The 13,308-nt window shown below is 45.9% G+C and overlaps 2 pseudogenes; both read right to left on the bottom strand.

Moving 5' to 3' along the window:
• Positions 1 to 484: 484 nt before the first annotated feature.
• LOC133052597 (mortality factor 4-like protein 1) lies at positions 485 to 2,692 on the bottom strand (annotated as a pseudogene).
• A 100-nt stretch (positions 2,693 to 2,792) lies between these two features.
• On the bottom strand, positions 2,793 to 13,252 carry LOC133052596 (mortality factor 4-like protein 1; annotated as a pseudogene).
• Positions 13,253 to 13,308: the final 56 nt, after the last annotated feature.

Below are 13,308 nucleotides of genomic sequence, written 5' to 3'. Positions count from 1 at the left end.
CCTACTCCTGCACCATCTTGGCTCCTCCCCACAAAGGTTCTACTTCGTTTCCTAGAAAAGGAGGTCCACAAGCACGGCACTGCCTCACCCTCTAGGAATTGAGGTTTCGGGTCCTGCTTCGGTGCTGTGGATGAGAGATTGGCTACTGCCACCGCTGCCTCCTCCCACCAACCCTGACTACTGCCACCAACTCTCTACCCCACCCAGCTGTGTGTCAGACTTGCCTTCAGGCATCGCCAACTCTACGTCCTGTTCCCAATGCACCTGCGTCCGCAGACGGCCCAGCAACCTGACCTCAATGCTTTTTTGAGGAGCTAAATATTTAACTGGAGGCAAGAAGGTGACCGAGACGATTAATTTGGCCTTCTACGACTCAGACCATAAAAAATCTGACCGCAGTTCTACAGGAGCTACAGGAGACATGGGTTTGATCCCTAGGTCAGGAAGATCCACTGGAGAATGACACGGTAACCCACTCCCGGGTTCATGCCTGGATAATTCCAGGGACAGTGCAGGCTGGTGGGCTACAGTCCATGGGGAGGCAAGAGTCGCATGAGACTGTCGCGATCTGGAAGACACGCACTAGCACGGAATCCACATTCTTCTTGACAGGAAGATGAGAGAGCTTGTTTGGGCCGGGTAATTAAGTTTTAGTCATCACCTAGCCACCGTTTGAGTTGTCGGGGATTGTGACTTTGATGGCAGTCCTGCTCGTGACTGTGTCCTCGTTTTCAAGAGTAGGATGTACCCTAGACCGTCTCTTGGGAGGAGGCTGAGGTGACTCACAGGGGCAGCCACCATCTCCAGTTCCAGGGGAGTTCTACGTTTGTTCTTTTTCGTTTTCGCTTCAACGTTTCTCTGTTGCATTGCACCAGGCTTCTTGCCAGGGGCCGCCCCTCGCATGCGTCTTCCCCTCTGCATGCCTCTGCTGACTGGCTCTTTGAAGTTCTTCTTGCTTTGCTGATTAGTACCCACATGCTTGAGGACTCTGCTTTCTGGAATGCAGTCCAAGCACTGTAATGTATGAAGTATGGCAGTTGCTTATCTTCGATGGCAACTACTAGCTCCTTTGTTATCTAAAGAAGGAGCTCCACAAGCACGGCCCTGTCTCACCCTCCTGGAATTGAGGCTTCGTGTCCTGCTTCGATGCTGTGGTTGAGAGATTGGCTACTGCCACTGCCTCCTCCTCCCACCAGCCCTGACTACTGCCACCAACTCTCTACCCTACCCAGCTTGCGTCAGACTTGCCCTCAGGCATCGCCAACTCTATGTCCTGGTGCCATGTACATGCGTCCACAGACGGCCCAGCAACCGGACCTCAATGCTTTTTTGAGGAGCTAAATATTTAACTGGAGGCAAGAAGGTGACCGAGACGATTAATTTGGCCTTCCAAGACTCAGACCATAAAAAATCTGACCGCAGTGCTACAGGAGCTACTGGACACACGGGTTTGATCCCTAGGTCAGGAAGATCCCCTGGAGAATGACATGGTAACCCACTCCCGGGTTCATGCCTGGATAATTCCAGGGACAGTGCAGGCTGGTGGGCTACAGTCCATGGGGAGGCAAGAGTCGCATGAGACTGTCGCGATCTGGAAGACACGCACTAGCACGGAATCCACAGTCTTCTTGACAGGAAGATGAGAGAGCTTGTTTGGGCCGGGTACTTATCTTCTAGTCATCACCTAGCCACCGTTTGAGTACTTCGGGGATCGAGATTTTGATGTCACCTCTGCTCATGAACGTTTCCTCATTTTCAACAGTTGGAATTACTCGAGACCTTCTCTGGGGAGGAGGCTGAGGTGACTCACGGGGGCTGCCACCATCTCCAGTTCCAGGGGAGTTCTAAGTTTGTTCTTTTTCGTTTTCACTTCAATGTTTCTCTGTTGCGTTGCACCAGGCTTCTTGCCAGGGGCCGCCCCTTGTATGTGTCTTCCCCTCTGCATGCCTCTGCTGACTGTCTCTTTGAAGTTCTTGCTTTGCAGATTGGTATGCACATGCTTGAGGACTCTGCATTCTGGAATCCAGTCCAAGCACTGTAATGTATGAACTATGTCACTTGCTTATCTTCGATGGCAACTTCTGGCTACTTCGTTTCCTAAAGAAGGAGCTCCACAAGCACGACATTGTCTGACACTCTTGGAATTGAGGCTTCATGTCCTGCTTCGGTGCTGTGGATGAGAGATTGGCTACTGCCACCGCCGCCTCCTCCCACCAGCCCTGACTACTGCCACCAAATCTCTACCCCACCCAGCTGTGCGTCAGACTTGCCCTCAGGCATCGCCAACTCTATGTCCTGGTCCCATGTGCCTGTGTCCCAGACGGCCCAGCAACCGGACCTCAATGCTTTTGTGAGGAGCTAAATATTTAACTGGAGGCAAGAAGGTGACCGAGATGATTAATTCGGCCTTCCAAGACTCAGACCATAAAAAATCTGACCGCAGTGCTACAGGAGCTAAAGGAGACACGGGTTCGATCCCTCGGTCGGTCAGGAAGATCCACTGGAGAATGACATGGTAAACCAGCCCCGGGTTCATGCCTGAATAATTCCACGGACAGTTCAGGCGGGTGGGCTACAGTCCATGGGGAGGCAAGAGTCGCATGAGACTGTCGCGATCTGGAAGACACGCACTAGCACGGAATCCACATTCTTCTTCAAAGGAAGATGAGAGAGCTTGTTTGGGCCGGGTCATTAAGTTCAAGTCATCACCTAGCCACCGTTTGAATTGTTGGGGATCGTGACTTTGTCGGCAGTTCTGCTCATGACTTTGTCCTCGTTTTCAACAGTAGGATCTACCCGAGACCGTCTCTTGGGAGGAGGCTGAGGTGACTCTCTGGGACAGCCACTATCTCCAGTTCCAGGGGAGTTCTAAGTTTGTTCTTCTTCGTTTTCGCTTCAACGTTTCTCTGTTGCATTGCACCAGGCTTCTTGCCAGGGGCCGCCCCTCGCATGCGTCTTCCGTTCTGCATGCCTCTGCTGACTGGCTCTTTGAAGTTTTTGCTTTGCAGATTGGCATCCACACGCTTCAGGACTCTGCCTTCTGGAATCCAGTCCAAGCCTTGTAATGTATGAAGTATGGCACTTGCTTATCTTCGATGGCAACTTCTAGCTACTTCGTTTCCTTTTTTTTTTTTTTTTATTAGTTGGAGGCTAATTACTTCACAACATTTCAGTGGGTTTTGTCATACATTGATATGAATCAGCCATGGATTTACACGTATTCCCCATCCTGATCCCCCCCTCCCACCTCCCTCTCCACCCGATTCCTCTGGGTCTTCCCAGTGCCCCAGGCCCGAGCACTTGTCTCATGCATCCCACCTGGGCTGGTGATCTGTTTCACCTTAGATAGTATACATGCTGTTCTTTTGAAACATCCCACCCTCACCTTCCCCCACAGAGTTCAAAAGTCTGTTGTGTATTTCTGTGTCTCTTTTTCTGTTTTGCATATAGGGTTATCGTTACCATCTTTCTAAATTCCATATATATGTGTTAGTATGCTTTAATGTTCTTTATCTTTCTGGCTTACTTCACTCTATATAATGGGCTCCAGTTTCATCCATCTCATTAGGACTGATTCAAATGAATTCTTTTTAATGGCTGAGTAATATTCCATGGTGTATATGTACCACAGCTTCCTTATCCATTCGTCTGCTGATGGGCATCTAGGTTGCTTCCATGTCCTGGCAATTATGAACAGTGCTGCGATGAACATTGGGGTGCACGTGTCTCTTTCAGATCTGGTTTCCTCAGTGTGTATGCCCAGAAGTGGTATTGCTGGGTCATATGGCAGTTCTATTTCCAGTTTTTTAAGAATTCTCCACACTGTTTTCCATAGCGGCTGTACTAGTTTGCATTGCCACCAACAGTGTAAGAGGGTTCCCTTTTCTCCACACCCTCTCCAGCATTTATTGCTTGTAGACTTTTGGATAGCAGCCATCCTGGCTGGCGTGTAATGGTACCTCATTGTGGTTTTGATTTGCATTTCTCTGAGAATGAGTGATGTTGAGCATCTTTTCATGTGTGTGTTAGCCATCTGTATGTCTTCTTTGGAGAAATGTCTGATTAGTTCTTTGGCCCATGTTTTGATTGGGTCTTTTATTTTTCTGGAATTGAGCTGCAGGAGTTGCTTGTATATTTTTGAGATTAATCCTTTGTCTCTTTCTTCATTTGCTATTATTTTCTCCCAATCTGAGGGCTGTCTTTTCACCTTACTTATAGTTTCCTTTGTAGTGCAAAAGCTTTTAAGTTTCATTAGGTCCCATTGGTTTAGTTTTGCTTTTATTTGCAATATTCTGGGAGGTGGGTCATAGCGGATCTTGCTGTGATTTGTGTCAGAGAGTGTTTTGCCTATGTTCTCCTCTAGGAGTTTTATAGTTTCTGGTCTTACATTTAGATCTTTAATCCAGTTTGAGTTTATTTTTGTGTATGGTGTTAGAAAGTGTTCTAGTTTCATTCTTTTACAAGTGGTTGACCAGTTTTCCCAGCACCACTTGTTGAAGAGGTTGTCTTTTTTTCCATTGTATGTCCTTGCCTCCTTTGTCAAAGATAAGGTGTCCATAGGTTCGCGGATTTATCTCTGGGCTTTCTATTCTGTTCCATTGATCTATATTTCTGTCTTTGTGCCACTACCATACTGTCTTGATGACTGTGGCTTTGTAGTAGAGTCTGAAGTCAGGCAGGTTGATTCCTCCAGTTCCATTCTTCTTTCTCAAGATTACTTTGGCTATTCGAGGTTTTTTTGTATTTCCATACAAATTGTGAAATTCTTTGGTCTAGTTCTGTGAAAAATACCGTTGGTAGCTTGATAGGGATTGCACTGAATCTATAGATTGCTCTGGGTAGAATAGCCATTTTGACAGTATTGATTCTTCCAATCCATGAACACGGTATGTTTCTCCATCTGTTTGTGTCCTCTTTGATTTCTTTCATCAGTGTTTTATAGCTTTCTATGTATAGGTCTTTTGTTTCTTTAGGTAGATGTACTCCTAAGTATCTTATTCTTTTTGTTGCAGTGGTGAATGGTATTGTTTCCTTAATTTCTCTTTCTGTTTTTTCATTGTTAGTATATAGGAATGCAAGGGATTTCTGTGTGTTAATTTTATATCCTGCAACTTTACTATATTCATTGATTAGCTCTAGTAATTTTCTGGAAGAGTCTTTAGGGTTTTCTATGTAGAGGATCATGTCATCTGCAAACAGTGAGAGTTTCACTTCTTCTTTTCCTCTCTGGATCCCTTTTATTTCTTTTTCTGCTCTGATTGCTGTGGCCAAAACTTCCAACACTATGTTGAATAGTAGTGGTGAGAGTGGGCACCCTTGTCTTGTTCCTGATTTCAGGGGAAATGCTTTCAATTTTTCACCACTGAGGGTGATACTTGCTGTGGGTTTGTCATATATAGCTTTTATTATGTTGAGGTATGTTCATTCTATTCCTGCTTTCTGGAGAGGTTTAATCATAAATGAGTGTTGAATTTTGTCAAAGGCTTTCTCTGCATCTATTGAGATAATCATACGGTTTTTATCTTTCAATTTGTTACTGTGGTGTATTACATTGATTGATTTGTGGATATTAAAGAATCCTTGCATTCCTGGGATAAAGCCCACTTGGTCATGGTGTATGATTTTTTTAATATGTTGTTGGATTCTGTTTGCTAGAATTTTGTTAAGGATTTTTGCATCTATGTTCATCAGTGATATTGGCCTGTAGTTTTCTTTTTTTGTGGCATCTTTGTCTGGTTTTGGAATTAGGGTGATGGTGGCCTCATAGAATGAGTTTGGAAGCTTACCTTCATCTGCAATTTTCTGGAAGAGTTTGAGTAAGATAGGTGTTAGCTCTTCTCTAAATTTTTGGTAGAATTCAGCTGTGAAGCCATCTGGTCCTGGGCTTTTGTTTGCTGGAAGATTTTTGATTACAGTTTCGATTTCCTTGCTTGTGATGGGTCTGTTAACATCTTCTATTTCTTCCTGGTTCAGTTTTGGAAAGTTATACTTTTCTAAGAATTTGTCCATTTCATCCAAGTTGTCCATTCTATTGGCATAGAGCTGCTGGTAGTAGTCTCTTATGATCCTTTGTATTTCAGTGTTGTCTGTTGTGATCTCTCCATTTTCATTTCTAATTTTGTTGATTTGGTTCTTCTCTCTTTGTTTCTTAATGAGTCTTGCTAATGGTTTGTCAGTTTTGTTTATTTTTTCAAAAAACCAGCTTTTAGCTTTGTTGATTTTTGCTATGGTCTCTTTAGTTTCTATTGCATTTATTTCTGCCCTGATTTTTAAGATTTCTTTCCTTCTGCTAACCCTGGGGTTCTTCATTTCTTCCTTCTCTAATTGCTTTCGGTGTAGAGTTAGGTTATTTATTTGGCTTTTTTCTTGTTTCTTGATGTAAGCGTGTAATGCTATGAACCTTCCCCTTAGCACTGCTTTTACAGTCTCCCATAGGTTTTGGGTTGTTGTGTTTTCATTTTCATTCATTTCTATACATATTTTGATTTCTTTTTTGATTTCTTCTATGATTTGTTGGTTATTCAGAAGCGTGTTATTTAGCCTCCATATGTTTGAATTTTTAACAATTTTTTTCCTGTAATTGAGATCTAATCTTACTGCACTGTGGTCAGAAAAGATGACTGGAAGGATTTCAATTTTTTTGAATTTTCCAAGACCAGATTTATGGCCCAGGATGTGATCTATTCTGGAGAAGGTTCCGTGTGCACTTGAGAAAAAGGTGAAGTTGATTGTTTTGGGGTGAAATGTCCTATAAGATATCAATTAGGTCTAGCTGGTCCATTGTGTCATTTAAGGTTTGTGTTTCCTTGTTAATTTTCTGTTTAGTTGATCTATCCATTGTTGTGAGTGGGGTATTAAAGTCTCCCACTATTATTGTGTTACTATTAATTTCCTCTTTCATACTCGTTAGTGTTTGCCGTACATATTGCGGTGCTCCTATGTTGGGTGCATATATATTTATAATTGTTATATCTTCTTCTTGGATTGATCCTTTGATCATTATGTAGTGTCCTTCTTTGTCTCTTTTCACCTCCTTTATTTGAAAGTCTATTTTATCTGATATGAGTATTGCGACTCCTGCTTTCTTTTGGTCTCCGTTTGCGTGAAATACTTTCTTCCAGCCCTTCACTTTTAGTCTGTATGTGTCTCTTGTTTTGAGGTGGGTCTCTTGTAGACAGCATATATAGGGGTCTTGTTTTTGTATCCATTCAGCCAATCTTTGTCTTTTGGTTGGGGCATTCAACCCATTTCCCTTTAAGGTAATTATTGATAGGTGTGGTCCCGTTGCCATTTACTTTGTTGTTTTGGGTTCACCTTTATACAGTCTTTCTGCATTTCCTGTCTAGATAAGATCCTTTAGCGTTTGTTGAAGAGCTGGTTTGGTGGTGCTGAATTCTCTCAGCTTTTGCTTGTCTGTAAAGCTTTTGAATTCTCCTTCATATCTGAATGAGATCCTTGCTGGGTACAGTAATCTGGGTTGTAGGTTATTCTCTTTCATTACTTTCAGTACGTCCTGCCATTCCCTTCTGGCCTGGAGGGTTTCTATTGATAGATCAGCTGTTATCCTTACGGGAATCCCTTTGTGTGTTATTTGTTGTTTCTTCCTTGCTGCTTGTAATATTTGTTCTTTGTGTTTGATCTTTGTTAATTTGATTAATATGTGTCTTGGGGTGTTTCGCCTTGGGTTTATCCTGTTTGGGACTCTCTGGGTTTCTTGGACTTGGGTGGCTATTTCCTTCCCAATTTTAGAGAAGTTTTAAGCTATTATCTCCTCGAGTATTTTCTCATGGCCTTTCTTTTTGTCTTCTTCTTCTGGGACTCCTATGATTCGAATGTTGGGGGCGTTTCACATTGTCCCAGAGGTCCCTGAGGTTGTCCTCATTTCTTTTGATCCTTTTTTCTTTTTTCCTCTCTGCTTCATTTATTTCCATCATTTTATCTTCTACCTCACTTATCCTATCTTCTGCCTCTGTTATTCTACTCTTCGTTCCCTCCAAAGTGTTTTTGATCTCATTCATTGCATTATTCATTTTTAATTGACTCTTTTTTATTTCTTCTGGGTCTTTATTAAACATTTCTTGCATCTTTTCAATCTTTGTCTCCGGGCTATTTATCTGTAACTCCATTTTGTTTTCAAGACTTTGGATCATTTTTATTATCATTATTCTAAATTCTTTTTTAGGTAGATTCCCTATCTCCTCCTCTGTTGTTTGACTTGGTGGGCATTTTTCATGTTCCTTTACCTGTTGGATATTTCTTTGCCTTTTCATCTTGTTTAGATTGCTGTGTCTGGAGTGGGCTTTCTGTATTCTGGAGGTCTGTGGTTCCTTTTTATTGTGGAGGATTTACCCCCAATGGGTGGGGTTAGACAATTGGCTTGTCAAGGTTTCCTGGTTGGGGAAGCTTGCATCAGTGTTCTGGGGCATGGAACTTGATTTCTTCTCTTTGGAGAGCAATGGAGTGCCCAGTAATGAGTTTTGAGTTGGGTCTATGTGTTAGGTGTGACCTTGGGCAGCCTGTATGTTGACGTTCAGGGCTGTGTTCCTGCATTGCTGGAGAATTTGCGTGGTATGTCTTGCTCTAAAACTTATTGGCTCTTGGGTGGTGGTTGGTTTCAGTGTAGGTATGGAGGCTTTTGGACGGTCACTTACTACTTAAAGTTCCATGTAGTCAGGAGTTTTCTGGTGTTCTCAGGTTTTGGGCTTAAGTCTCCTGCCTCTGGATTTCAGTTTTATTCTTCCTGTAGTCTCAGGACTTCTCCCAACTATACAGCACTGATAATAAAACTTCTAGGTTAATGGCAAAAAGATTCTCCCCCGTTAGGGACACCCAGAGAGGTTCACAGAGTTACATGAAGAAGAGGAGAGGGAGGAGGGAGATAGAGATGAGCAGGAGGAGAAAAAGGGGGACTCAAGAGGAGAGAGACAGATCTACGCAGTTGTCTGTTCCCAGAGTGTTCTCCGTAGCCGAGACACCGACCAAGATTCACAGAATTGGATTGGGAAGAGAAGGGGAAAGGAGGCAATAGAGGTGTTCTGAGGTAGAAAACAGAGAGTCAAGATTGGGAGAGAATAATCAACACACTCCTGAATAAAAATGGGAACTGAATTTCGGTTTAAAAATAGGGCTTCTCTTTTCTTTTTTTTTTTTTTGTAAGGTTATAGTGTATTGAAAATGAAAATTACGGAGTAGTAGAGGGGTACTAGAGGACTTCAAAAGAAATAAGAGAAAGAGAAAAATAGAAAATAGAAGAGAAAAAGGAAAGAAAAAAAAAGAAAGAAAAAAAAATTTTTTTCCCTAATTAAAAAAATCGTAAAAATCTATACAAATGAAAGTTAAGGAGTAATGGGGGAGTAATAGGGAATTTTAAAGGAAAATAAAAGAGAAAAAATAAAAAAGAAAAAATAAAAAATTTAAAAAACAAGGTAAAAATACATCTAGGAATTTCTCTGGAGGTGTTGCCGTCAGTGTGGGTTCGGCTCAGTTTCAGATAGCTCCTCGAGCCAGCTTACACTTCTCGATATCTACAGGCCCCTTCCGGTGTAGTCGGTGTTTTATACAGGGATTTTAATCTGTTGCACCGGTCCGTTCTGAAGCGGTTCCCTTTGTTTATTTGGCTTCTGTTTGCCAGTCTCTTCAGAGCCTCATTTCTGCCCTGACACAGGCGGGCGGAGGTGGACTCTTATTCAGGTAGCTAGTTCCGTCGCTGTGCGGGGAGGGGCTGGCGCTGCAGGGAGGGGCTGGCGCTGCGGGGAGGGGCTGGCGCTGCAGGGAGGGGCTGGTGCTGCTTTCTCCGTCTGCGCTGCTCAGGCTCCCAGCCGCTCCATATGGAGCGCGCCCCGCACTGCGCGCGGTTCCAGCCCTCGGGTGTTCCACAAAAGCGCGGAGCAAACAGCTGTGCCTGCTCTCTGTGCCTTCCCCGTCAGAGCGGTCCAGGCAGCCAGGGGCTTGATGGGCGCACTCTCCCCAGGTGTGGCGCGCCCACTTCCTTCCGCGGACCCAGTCTCAGTTTCTGCTGGCGCCAGTCGGGTGCGTGCGCCTTCTGCCCTCCGCGTCCCTAGCCCCAGTCCCCACTCGCGCCGGTCAGGTGCCTGCGCCCTGTGTCTCGCCGCGACCTTCCCCTCCCCCCGCCTCCTGCCTCTGGCGGGGCTGGGCCGGTCCGCAGCCTGCGAGCTCTTCTCTGGACTTTCTCGGTTCCTTTGTTCTGCGAACGGCCAGCAGTGTGTTTGGGCCGGTTAGTTTTCTCTCTCTCTTTTGCTCTCCCACAGTTCAGGTTGGCAACTCACAGAAGCTCCCTCCGATAGTCCTCAGGGCACTCAGGCCCGGACCCTATCCCAAGCAGTGCCGCCTAAGACTCCCTTCCCGGACGGATATCCATCCTTAGCTCTTTTGTCTCACTTTTTATCTTTTATATTTTGTCCTACCTCCTTTTGAAGACAATGGGCTGCTTTTCTGGGCGCCTGATGACCTAAGCTAGCGATCAGAAGTTGTTTAGTGAAGTTTTCTCTGTGTTCAGTTATTCTTTCGATGAATTTGTAGGAGAGAAAGTGGTCTGCCCGTCCTACTCCTGCACCATCTTGGCTCCTCCCCACAAAGGTTCTACTTCGTTTCCTAGAAAAGGAGGTCCACAAGCACGGCACTGCCTCACCCTCTAGGAATTGAGGTTTCGGGTCCTGCTTCGGTGCTGTGGATGAGAGATTGGCTACTGCCACCGCTGCCTCCTCCCACCAACCCTGACTACTGCCACCAACTCTCTACCCCACCCAGCTGTGTGTCAGACTTGCCTTCAGGCATCGCCAACTCTACGTCCTGTTCCCAATGCACCTGCGTCCGCAGACGGCCCAGCAACCGGACCTCAATGCTTTTTTGAGGAGCTAAATATTTAACTGGAGGCAAGAAGGTGACCGAGACGATTAATTTGGCCTTCTACGACTCAGACCATAAAAAATCTGACCGCAGTTCTACAGGAGCTACAGGAGACATGGGTTTGATCCCTAGGTCAGGAAGATCCACTGGAGAATGACACGGTAACCCACTCCCGGGTTCATGCCTGGATAATTCCAGGGACAGTGCAGGCTGGTGGGCTACAGTCCATGGGGAGGCAAGAGTCGCATGAGACTGTCGCGATCTGGAAGACACGCACTAGCACGGAATCCACATTCTTCTTGACAGGAAGATGAGAGAGCTTGTTTGGGCCGGGTAATTAAGTTTTAGTCATCACCTAGCCACCGTTTGAGTTGTCGGGGATTGTGACTTTGATGGCAGTCCTGCTCGTGACTGTGTCCTCGTTTTCAAGAGTAGGATGTACCCTAGACCGTCTCTTGGGAGGAGGCTGAGGTGACTCACAGGGGCAGCCACCATCTCCAGTTCCAGGGGAGTTCTACGTTTGTTCTTTTTCGTTTTCGCTTCAATGTTTCTCTGTTGCATTGCACCAGGCTTCTTGCCAGGGGCCGCCCCTCGCATGCGTCTTCCCCTCTGCATGCCTCTGCTGACTGGCTCTTTGAAGTTCTTCTTGCTTTGCTGATTAGTACCCACATGCTTGAGGACTCTGCTTTCTGGAATGCAGTCCAAGCACTGTAATGTATGAAGTATGGCAGTTGCTTATCTTCGATGGCAACTACTAGCTCCTTTGTTATCTAAAGAAGGAGCTCCACAAGCACGGCCCTGTCTCACCCTCCTGGAATTGAGGCTTCGTGTCCTGCTTCGATGCTGTGGTTGAGAGATTGGCTACTGCCACTGCCTCCTCCTCCCACCAGCCCTGACTACTGCCACCAACTCTCTACCCTACCCAGCTTGCGTCAGACTTGCCCTCAGGCATCGCCAACTCTATGTCCTGGTGCCATGTACATGCGTCCACAGACGGCCCAGCAACCGGACCTCAATGCTTTTTTGAGGAGCTAAATATTTAACTGGAGGCAAGAAGGTGACCGAGACGATTAATTTGGCCTTCCAAGACTCAGACCATAAAAAATCTGACCGCAGTGCTACAGGAGCTACTGGACACACGGGTTTGATCCCTAGGTCAGGAAGATCCCCTGGAGAATGACATGGTAACCCACTCCCGGGTTCATGCCTGGATAATTCCAGGGACAGTGCAGGCTGGTGGGCTACAGTCCATGGGGAGGCAAGAGTCGCATGAGACTGTCGCGATCTGGAAGACACGCACTAGCACGGAATCCACAGTCTTCTTGACAGGAAGATGAGAGAGCTTGTTTGGGCCGGGTACTTATCTTCTAGTCATCACCTAGCCACCGTTTGAGTACTTCGGGGATCGAGATTTTGATGTCACCTCTGCTCATGAACGTTTCCTCATTCTCAACAGTTGGAATTACTCGAGACCTTCTCTGGGGAGGAGGCTGAGGTGATTCACGGGGGCTGCCACCATCTCCAGTTCCAGGGGAGTTCTAAGTTTGTTCTTTTTCGTTTTCACTTCAATGTTTCTCTGTTGCGTTGCACCAGGCTTCTTGCCAGGGGCCGCCCCTTGTATGTGTCTTCCCCTCTGCATGCCTCTGCTGACTGTCTCTTTGAAGTTCTTGCTTTGCAGATTGGTATGCACATGCTTGAGGACTCTGCATTCTGGAATCCAGTCCAAGCACTGTAATGTATGAACTATGTCACTTGCTTATCTTCGATGGCAACTTCTGGCTACTTCGTTTCCTAAAGAAGGAGCTCCACAAGCACGACATTGTCTGACACTCTTGGAATTGAGGCTTCATGTCCTGCTTCGGTGCTGTGGATGAGAGATTGGCTACTGCCACCGCCGCCTCCTCCCACCAGCCCTGACTACTGCCACCAAATCTCTACCCCACCCAGCTGTGCGTCAGACTTGCCCTCAGGCATCGCCAACTCTATGTCCTGGTCCCATGTGCCTGTGTCCCAGACGGCCCAGCAACCGGACCTCAATGCTTTTGTGAGGAGCTAAATAGTTAACTGGAGGCAAGAAGGTGACCGAGATGATTAATTCGGCCTTCCAAGACTCAGACCATAAAAAATCTGACCGCAGTGCTACAGGAGCTAAAGGAGACACGGGTTCGATCCCTCGGTCGGTCAGGAAGATCCACTGGAGAATGACATGGTAAACCAGCCCCGGGTTCATGCCTGAATAATTCCACGGACAGTTCAGGCGGGTGGGCTACAGTCCATGGGGAGGCAAGAGTCGCATGAGACTGTCGCGATCTGGAAGACACGCACTAGCACGGAATCCACATTCTTCTTCAAAGGAAGATGAGAGAGCTTGTTTGGGCCGGGTCATTAAGTTCAAGTCATCACCTAGCCACCGTTTGAATTGTTGGGGATCGTGACTTTGTC

This window comes from Dama dama, chromosome X (assembly GCF_033118175.1).
Source record: "Dama dama isolate Ldn47 chromosome X, ASM3311817v1, whole genome shotgun sequence".
NCBI lineage: Eukaryota > Metazoa > Chordata > Mammalia > Artiodactyla > Cervidae > Dama > Dama dama.
The sequence above is the reverse complement of the archived record's forward strand: the minus strand, read 5'-3'. Positions and strand labels throughout refer to the sequence as shown.